The 9,840-nt window shown below is 43.8% G+C and overlaps 1 long non-coding RNA gene across 1 annotated transcript; it reads right to left on the reverse strand.

Annotated features, from left to right (window-relative positions):
- Positions 1 to 322: 322 nt before the first annotated feature.
- On the reverse strand, positions 323 to 9,144 carry LOC128340042 (uncharacterized). The gene is made up of 3 exons (XR_008313417.1): positions 8,989 to 9,144; positions 2,638 to 2,713; positions 323 to 944 (listed from the first exon to the last, which is right to left on the reverse strand). It is a non-coding gene; the product is annotated as an uncharacterized LOC128340042 (long non-coding RNA).
- Between the last annotated feature and the right edge of the window lie 696 nt (positions 9,145 to 9,840).

A 9,840-nucleotide genomic window follows, 5' to 3' on the forward strand; every position in this document is an offset into this window, starting at 1 on the left:
TCCTGGGAGCCGCTCTTCCTGGTGCTCATGAGAACCCACCCTCTCTCTCTTGGGTATTTGCAAGGATTAAATGAGATAAATGAGAAACAATATTTAAAGAGAAATTCTTGTTGATCCAGAAAGCAAGAGGTTTATCTGATACACTTCAAGATTTTCACTGTAGTTCAGTTCTCAGCTGGGGTGGGTGAACCAGAAACAAAACAACAAAAATTAGGGTTGGCACTAATATTCTAAAAAAGTGAAATTCAAAATGAAATTCCACATTTCTCTCACAGAAATCTGAGAATTTTCAAGGGAAGCCAAATGAAATAACAACAACAACAACTTCTTCCATTTTTATACCACTTTTCAAAAGAAATTATCAAACTGGTTAGCACAGAAACATAACAAAATGGCACCCTGTCCTGAAGGGCTCACAATCTAGCGAAATGTCTCAAGGGGATTCTGCACATTCCTAAACAACAACAACAAAACGTGGCAGTCAGAAGTCTCATTGATTTCAAGGATGATTCTTAAGCAATGGGCTAGAGAGAGAATTAGATATAGCAGGGCAAAAGACTGCAGCCATTTTGTCTTTTTAATTTTATTTCTTTATACTCTAATCTGCATGTATTATCATCTTAGGTTAAAAGACTATCCACAAAGAAGCACAATCCTTCAGAAAGTTCTCCTGTTGCACAAAAGAACTTTCCCATTCATTCTACCGCAATTTGTACAAGATAATTTCCTGGTGGATTGTGCCCAAATATTGAGCTGCCCATGAGCCCCAAATGAAAGACTGAATGCCGTAGGTCTCCACACTGCCCTGCTGTCTTAACAGTCCCAGCGTTGTTCAAGCAGCAGGCCGTGAGCTGGAAGTTGTGAATTCTCAGCAGCTTTGTTGTATTCTATCTAGTAATATTTTAGGTTGTTTTGTTGTTGAGAAGTTTGTCCCAGTGGGGATCCTGTAGAGATTGTAGGGGGTGGAGTCAGAAAAGAAAAGGGAGGAAAAGGAGAAGGAGAAAATGGAGTGGTTTCTGAATAAACTCTTCGTTCAAACTGACATAAGATTACTTTGTGTTTGTGAGGATAGCAGCTGTAAAAAATGCTTCTTGGTTGTGGTGGAGGCCAAGGAAAAGGCTTCTTGGCCACCACTACCAGGTTCCGTTCCAAACTCTCAGCAGCATGATAAGGAAGCAGTGGCTATGTTTGCAGTCTTAGTGTTCTGGGCCCAGGCCTCCTATCTTTTCAGTACCTAGCAAAACACTCCTGGTCCAAAGGCTGCGATCCTCTGCACAGCTAAGCTACATAATCCTATTGAAGTCCATGAGGCCAAACCATCCTCATCGTTTCAGGATTGCAGTCTACAATTTTAGTTGAGAAGAGCATACCAGTTAACAGGCCAAGTCACTAACCCTGTGTAAGAGTAGGGCTAGTAGAATACAGTTTTTGATTGTGTGAATGACCTCATTCACACAATTAAAAACTGTAATCTACTTGGGTTTGGGAGCTGTGTGGGCTCCCAATTTTCGGTTGTGTGGAAGCAAGGTAAGAAAAGAACCTGGGTAGAAATGACTGTGTGGAAGCAAGGTAGGAGGAAAAGCTACCCAGGTTTTCCTCTTACCCTGCTTCCACACAACTGAATATTGGGAGCACACACAGATCCCAAACCTGGGTAGAACACATTTTTTGATTGTGTGAATGACCCCAGTGTCTCCACCCCACTTCCACTCTACATTTTAGCCTCACAATAACCTTATGGGTAGATTAGGCTGAGAAGGAGTGAACCCTTTCTCACAACCAGTGAAAAAGGACAAGAGGGCTAGCGGGGAGGAAGCCTTAAATAGCCTACCTCTCCGCAGACGAACAGGTTCCTTCTTTTGGGCGGGTGGATCGCCCACTCAGACAATCACTGGCTGCTGCCGGTAGCTCCAAGGGTTGGGGTGCCAGGACATGTTGCCCATGTCGTCTCGCCCCTGGAGTGCACGGTACAATACAAGGATCCTCCTCCCCTCCCCAGAGCTGGCCGGGATACCTGCCGTCTGCCAGCCATGGCTGCAAGCAGCCAAGGGTAGCAGATTATCAATAAAACGGGGTTAGGAGAGCGCTCGCTCTCCTAACCTCGTTTTAGAGGATGGCTGCCTGGGCAGGTTTGCCACCGCGATGCCGCCGGGATCAGGCCTGATCCAGGCGGTACACACACATGTGCAAAACCGAGCTGGGCTTCCTTAGCCTTGTTTTGCATGTGCATGTGAATAGCTTCAGTGACTTGCCCAAGATCATGCAGTGAGCTTCATGGCTGCACATGAAATAATTCATTGATTGGTAAGTTAGAACCAACACAGTTAATTTTTAATAGTTCGTAGTTAAACAAAGATCAGCAAAAAGATCCTGAATTTGCTGAGAACTTTAATCAACTTTAATTTTGGCAACCATGATTACTGTCACATGATCGTTCCTTCCTGGAATTCTTCACTTTTTGGTGTTATAAATCATTTGCATTTACATTTAATACAGCGTTGTTAAATAGAAAACCTATGGATATTTAGGCAGATCAGTCTTCTCTGCCAGAGCCTACACCCTGTTGTCATGCACATACTGTACACTGTGAAACCTTCCATACATTAATTTTATGGAGTTTAAAGAAAGTCCAAATACCTGAGCAAGGTACCTTTCTGATGGAGCCTTGTTATGGTTGCAAAATCTTTGTACTCAAGGAGGTACTTAGCCATGTCTGTGGAAAAACAACAACACATGACTCTGCTTCCAAACCCTGGGTTATTACTTGACAGGGGAAAGAGTTCAGTGATCACACTTTCAGAACAGCTGCTCTCAGCATAATTTATTATCTCTCTGCCATTGAAGAAGGTGAAAAGTGCAACAAAAGGTTGAATAAAGAAGCAACAATCCAACAAAATGTATGTAGAGCCACAGTTTGCCTATGACATTTATGATCATGATCAAGGGAATTATAGCAATGAAGATACAATTAGAAGAACTTCATCATCATCAATCATAAGGGCACCAGCACTGGCAAAAAGGTGAAAAGGTATCAATCTTCCATTGCATCCTTACAGGTGAAGTAGAGATTCTAATCCACATTTATGAAACCAACCCACCAGCCTTCCTTGGAGCATCATTGCAGATAGATCCATAGCTCAGTGGTGGAGTATCTGTTTTGCACGCAGAAGGTTCCAGGTTCAATCCCTGGAACCTCCAGGTACGATGTTTTGATGGGGCCGCAGCTCAGTGTAGAGCATCTGCTTCGCATGCAAAATGTCCCAGGTTCAATCCTTAGCATCTCCAGTAGTCAGTGTAGACAGTACTGAGCTAGATGGGCCGATTGACTCAGCCACCTATCTTCCTGTGATCACATACTCTGAGGCTATTAACTCATGTGTGCAAAACTGGGCTAAAGGAGCCCAGACTGGTTTTGCACGCACATGTGAACCATCGGGATAGCGCTGATCCCAGCAGCAAACCCGCCTTTAAAATGAGGTTAAGGGAGTGAGCACTCCCTTAACCCCCCCCTTTTTTTTGCTCGTGTGTCCACCGCGGCTACTTGCAGCCATGGCTGGCACACTCAGGGAGGGGAGGGGGGATTCCCATAATGCACTGTGCACTATCGGAGCTCCAGGGGATGGGGCGATGCGTGGCGGTGATTTCTGGCACCTTGACCCTTGGAGCTGCTGGGGGAACTGCTGGTCATCTGGGTGGGTGATCCACCTGCCTAGGGAAGGGAGGATGATCATCTGTGGGGAAGGTGGGTTTAACCCACCTTCCCTGCAGCCCACCCACGAGCCCTTCTCACAGATTGTGAGAAGAGGCTCCCTGAGTTATTTTAGAGGAATAAGTAGTAAGGCAGCTTCTTATGTTCCTCATGTTTCTTAAGACTCCTCAGATCAGACAGGGACAGACTGCCTCATGCTTCATATGCATAAATTCCCAGGTTAAGTCAACGTCATTTCCATTTCTAAAATTTAATTTATTATACCACTTTCAACAAAAAGTTCATGAAGCAATTTACATAGCATGAAGGAATGAGAAGATGCTCCCCTGTCCTAAAGGGGGTCCAATCTACTTGCCATCCAAGAACTTCCCTCCATCTTTATTTAGAGGACAGCCCTTTTCCTTTATCAACAGGCCTACCCTTTCCTCTACCTTTTATTAATCCTCTGCATTTAACATATCTCATATGAATAATTTTAGAACCACTATTCAAGGCTGAAAGATCCTGCTATGAATTATCTATTCATTTCCCACATGTCGGCAGCTTGAAGTCTGATAATATAGCCTCCCTTATTGTAAAATGTCCTGGGTTTTTTCTTTTTAAATTAAAAATAACAAGTCCTACTTCAATATTCAAGTATATTCATGAACAAGTATATTCATGGAGTCATCAGGGTGTGACAAAACATCTCTACCAGAAGCCAGTTTCCCACTGCACATAGAGTACATTATATTGCCCCCTGTGCAACAGGGAGGGCTTGGATTTGTCTGCCTTTCAGCCTCTGCCTGCCTGAACCAAGGTTCTTCACCAATGCCTTTGGGAGCCACTGAGTGCTCAGCCATCCTGTCCATCTGTTGCTAGAAATTTCTCTTGGGAGCACTCACAGCACTTCCTCAGACCCTCCCTAATAATCCTCTCTTGCTGTTTCCGCTGGGCATCATAAACTGACTCTGTGTTCTCTTCCATGAAACTTTAGGGAGAGTTGTTTTGCTGTGGTGAACATCATGCTGCTGATAGAAATGAGGAGGGAGTTTTGCAAGGATCTGCTTAATGGCAGCCGTGGGTCACGAGCCAGGGTAGTAAGAAGTGGTGATTCGCTTTAGCAGGCTGTGAGCAGCAGCTGCAAAAACACAAGAGCTTTTTAAAAGCACCTCTCATAGCTGTGCTGCAACACCTAGAAAGTTTAGTACCAAAGACAGTGCAAGGATCCCAAGTGATGTCAGGCTGAGAAGGGCAACTCAGGGGCCAGAGTTTCCCCTCCTTCTTAGCAGCACATTATCAAATGGGTGCAAAGTTGCAAACGGTTGGTCCTTCCATCCTTCCCACTCCCACATGCTTTATGGACTGTTTCATCTCCACGTCTCTGTAGCAAAATCCTGGTATCTGATGTCTGAGGTACCTGATGTTTCTGGGGCCAATGACCACCCACATGGGCCCTATAACAGCAGAGTTCCCAGAGTGAAAGATTCCATTTTGGATACCTCTAATTTTGCAATCAAAGGGATCTTCGCTTCATGGCGTCTTTCAGAGCAAATTGTGCTTCAATAAATACAGGGCTATTTCTGGAAAGAGCATCCTTGGGTCACATTCTCCTTCTTCTCCCCCTTTTTAATATGTACTGAAATGTCCCAGTGGCATTTCCTAACTGCTCCCAGTGGCAGCCAATAAAGTGAAGCAGCAGGTAGGAAAACCACAAAATACTGGATATGGGCAGGGCATGTAATATATTACATAGGGGGAAGGAAGAATTCAACATGGCAGTAAACAGGAAGGAGGCTCAAGACAGCCATGACTCACAAAGGGAAGACAAAAACAGGACAGCTGTTGGACTGGTATTCTTTTCATTGATTTTACCAATGCATGTTGAATATGTTCTTTGTCAAAGGGATATTCACATGAACATATATGGGGTGGGGATATAAGGGGCTGGTGAGGTCTGCACCCCTGCAGCCTGTCTTCAGCCCCTTACGGACATTTATCTGTGCATAATAAATGCACATGGAGGAGGGAGTGGAATTACAGCTTACAGATAAATATCTCCAAGGGGCTTCCAAAAGGGAAGGCAGCCAAGGATATTTTGTATATGGTGTACTCCATGCATTGTGCATTGTGGGTGCTAAATAAATATTGAATTGGCAGAGCAGGGGGGAGGAGGAGAATTCCCTCAAGTTTCTCCTTATATTAATAGTTTATATACAGTTTTGTCATTTGATGACTTAGCAAGTGACAACCCTAAAAGTATGAAATGGTGGTCATAGGTCACATTCCATAAGTGGAATCTTCAAATCACCTGACGTCACATCAAACACAAATGCCCAACACCATGCAATGGAGGCAGGTTACATATTCATGGAATGAAATCAGATGATTCAGTCCTTGTTGCTGCTTGGCCACAGTCCGCTCCTGGGTCCATTACCTTGGCCAAGATAGCCAAGGGGAAAGCCCTTGATCTCCAAACACATGATGAAGCTGATTTAAACATACACATAGTGTTGGAAGTTAAAGGACTTTGCGCTGTCTCTTGTCTCAGACAGTGGAGGACAGACTAGTAAGTCAGAGGGCTAGAGGGTCAAGACATTGGTCACCCCTTCTCCACTGATCTGACACTATCCCTTTGAAATGTAGTTTGGTACTCTTAGGGATTAACTTCCTTCCTCTCTCCCTTCCCTACTTGCCCTTCTACCTTGCAACATGGCAAGCTCCTCTCCCTGCACCATGTGTGCAGAGAAGATGCAGAATCCATCTGCATCCAGCTAGATAGATAGATTAGAGATCCTAACTCCTCACTTTCCTATCTAGAATGGAGTTCCTTAATAAATGCCTTATATATTGATTTGAAACTATGAATTGGCTCCAAGTTACTTTACTCTCAGCATACACGCATGCCTAACTAAATTCCGCTGTGTTGTGCCTCTGTGCACTCTGCTATAATGAGAAAGGGATTCTCTCACCACAGAGAATTTCCAACACATAGCTCTTCCCTTTTGCAGAAGGCATAGTGCACCGTGGCCAAGCTGCTCCAGGGCTTTGGGAAATGCTCCCTGTTGAAATAAGAGCATCTCCTTCTCTGTTTGTTTTCCGGAAGACCTCAAGACACACCTGTTTTCTCAGGCTTTTACAGGAATTCATTTTAATAACCTGCTTTATGAGATTATTTTCATTGTGTTTTGTGGAATTTTAATCTGTTTTTACTCTTTTATATTGTTTTAAATTTTATACACCACCTAGAGATGTACATATCAGGTGGTATAAACATATAAGAAATAAATAAATAAATAAATAAATAAATAAATAAATAAATAATACTTGAAATCCCCTTACCATGACTGCTGGCTCAATTATATCTCGCTTCCACCAGGAATGTGCAACAATGGCATAGAAAAGCTTTATTTTTAGTACTTACTTCATTCATTTAAAAAGCTTGTATCCCATATCCTCCTGATTGGCACTGAAGCAGCTAATATCATTATCAGGTTGTAGATAATATAATCTAAAATTTATCTACTACAGCACAATTAATGATACAGGCAGAAACAACAACAAAATGAAGCAACAACAGGATATAGAAACAAATACAGTAAACAAGAGCAACCAAACCAGCAACATGCAATTCACTTAAAACTCAACCAGCATGAAAAGGCCTTTGTCAAAAAGCCAAGAGCATTTCTAGACAGGGCTTTTAGCTCACTTCTCCACTGGAATGGAGGGTGTGTTTGTTTGCACATTGGCTGGATTTGTGCTGAAGTCCGTGCAAGATATTGGGCACTTCACATACAATTCGGGGTTTTCAGTGCATGTTAGAGCCTAGCCTGATTTATGTCCGGGGTAAAAAAATCCACTGTTTGCGTTGCCTTTGGGGGGCAAATTCAAACTCTCAGTAAAGCCTCACAGTAAACGAGGCTCTGGGAAGCCTGCCCTCTGCCCAGAAGCTTGCTGTCTGAGAAAACTCCAGGTCTCTGCCCTGCACTGAAAAGTGTAGAATGACAGGACGGCAGATGTTGCATCCTTTTGGGCTAACACACAGGCTAAGGAACTTTAAACATGATGCCTTCTGCAAAGAGCACAAGCACATGCACAAATGCTATCTAGTGGTCTCCACAAGGAAATGCCATATTTCAATCAGCCCTAAGTAAAATAAGGAAAATTTAAATGAATCTACATAAAATAAGAAAAGCCTAAAAGAAACTACTGGGCATATTGAGGTAAACCTACTGAATTCAGCAGAACTTACTTAACTCTTAAGAAGGGAGGAAAATCTCCTTTTGCTTAAGCAAGAACCAGAAACTCGTCTTCACAGTGGATTTACAGATCAATTAACTGGAAGCAAAAAAACCAAACAAAAAATAAAAATAAAAAAACTATGGGGCCTCTGAAATGCTCATGCTTCTGGCTAGATATAGCAAATACTCCTTGTATTGCTGCTTTGCCCATGCAGTTTTCTCAACCTTTTATTAAAGCCAATTGTTTCTCAAGGTGCCTAGCACACTCATTTGCTGCAGCTGCCCCTAAAACCCTGAAATAGCCATGCAAATCACAGAGTTCCTAATGTACTTGTAAATCTAAAGAATCATTTCACACTTTTCCAGGTTCCTAAGGTTGCTGGGTAACTCCTAATTCTTCACACATTTTGCTCTACTTGTGTTCGGCTAGTCATTGCTAAAATGAAAGTTCCTGCAGGCTGTTCTGTTAGCACATTGCAAGTGTGTGACTTCCTTTTCTTTCCTATTAAGTTACAAAGCAAAGGTGTTGCAAGAAGCTCCAATTCTTGACTCTTGATCTCAGAACTCAACCCAGAAAGAGTTCTTTGTAGAGCTTTACAATGGCAAAACATCCTGCCATTTTTAGGAAATGCCTTGTAAACATAACCAGCTTGTGCCTTATTCTTCAAACTCCACCCCATTACTCTTTCAGCATTTGTGAGAACCAGTAGTGGCTGGTGGGCATTGGAGTCGGGGGCAAGGGGCAGGGGAGAACCTGATCACCAAGGCAGAACTGCCCCCCACCCCTTTCTTCCACACCAGCAGGCTTGGGTATTTACCCAAGGCTGCCAGCATTGAGGAAAACAAAAAGAGCATAAAAGCAGGGCAAAAACAGAAAACAGAAAGGTTTTGTGTGGGGCGGGGGAAGAAGGCAGAAACAAACAAACAAACAAAACAGGGCAAAAAGCAAGGAGAAAGGCAGAAAGGAAGGACATAAATCAGAAAGAGGGACAGAAAGCAGGTATTTCTCCCAAAATTTCTCCCCTCCCCCCAAAAAAGCTAGTAAAAGATCAGACTTACCAGCAGCCAGGGAATCCTCCAGAGTGGAGAGCTTCCTCCAGCCCCTCCTCCCCTGCCTGAAGCTTCCCCTTTTGCTCTTACTGGCTGTAACAGCTGCTACCCAAGCTCCAGCCAATCTGATTCATAGGGGGCTCCTCCTGGCACTGCCCCCAGGAAGAAGGGGGAAATATATTAAAAATATACTCCCAGAAACAACCAGGAAGTGCATTTTAACCCATTATTTTAGTTCTTCCTGGGGGCAGTGCCAGAAGGAGCCCCGTTGCAATCAGATTGGCTGGTGCAGCTTGGGTAGCAGCTGTTCCAGCTAATAAGAGCAAAACAAGTTACAAGGCAGGGGAAGAGGGGCTGGAAGTTCCCAGCTCTGAAGGTTTCCCTGGCTACTGGTAAGTCTGAGCCTTTAGCTTGTTTGTTTTTGTATTGGGGGGAGGCACTGCCCCTTCTGCCATTACTGACCTACCACAATTGGTGAGAACACCCACTAGCTTACACCAGCTGAGTTACTGCTGAGCAAAATCAGCTCTCCTCATCTATGTCCTACTGAGGAAAAAGTAACTCTGAATTGCACTGGATGGTCAAATACCCACAGGATGAGAAAACTGAAATCTTCCATGTTTATGTCCACCGTATACTGAACCAGTTGGGAGCAGGGGTGCCAGATCTCCAGGCCTGGCCTGAAGCCTCTGGGCATGTGAGCCAACGGCTCCAGTCTCCAGGCTGTGAGCTACTCCCTGTCAGGCATGCACACAATGCTCACCTGATACCCAAAAAGCATCATTTCCTCTAGCAACATTGTTTTGCAAACAACAGTATTTCAAAACTCTTGATCTGGATTCAAGAGAAAGTGCAACGCTG

The sequence above is a fragment of the Hemicordylus capensis genome, chromosome 1 (assembly GCF_027244095.1).
Source record: "Hemicordylus capensis ecotype Gifberg chromosome 1, rHemCap1.1.pri, whole genome shotgun sequence".
NCBI classification, from domain to species: domain Eukaryota; kingdom Metazoa; phylum Chordata; class Lepidosauria; order Squamata; family Cordylidae; genus Hemicordylus; species Hemicordylus capensis.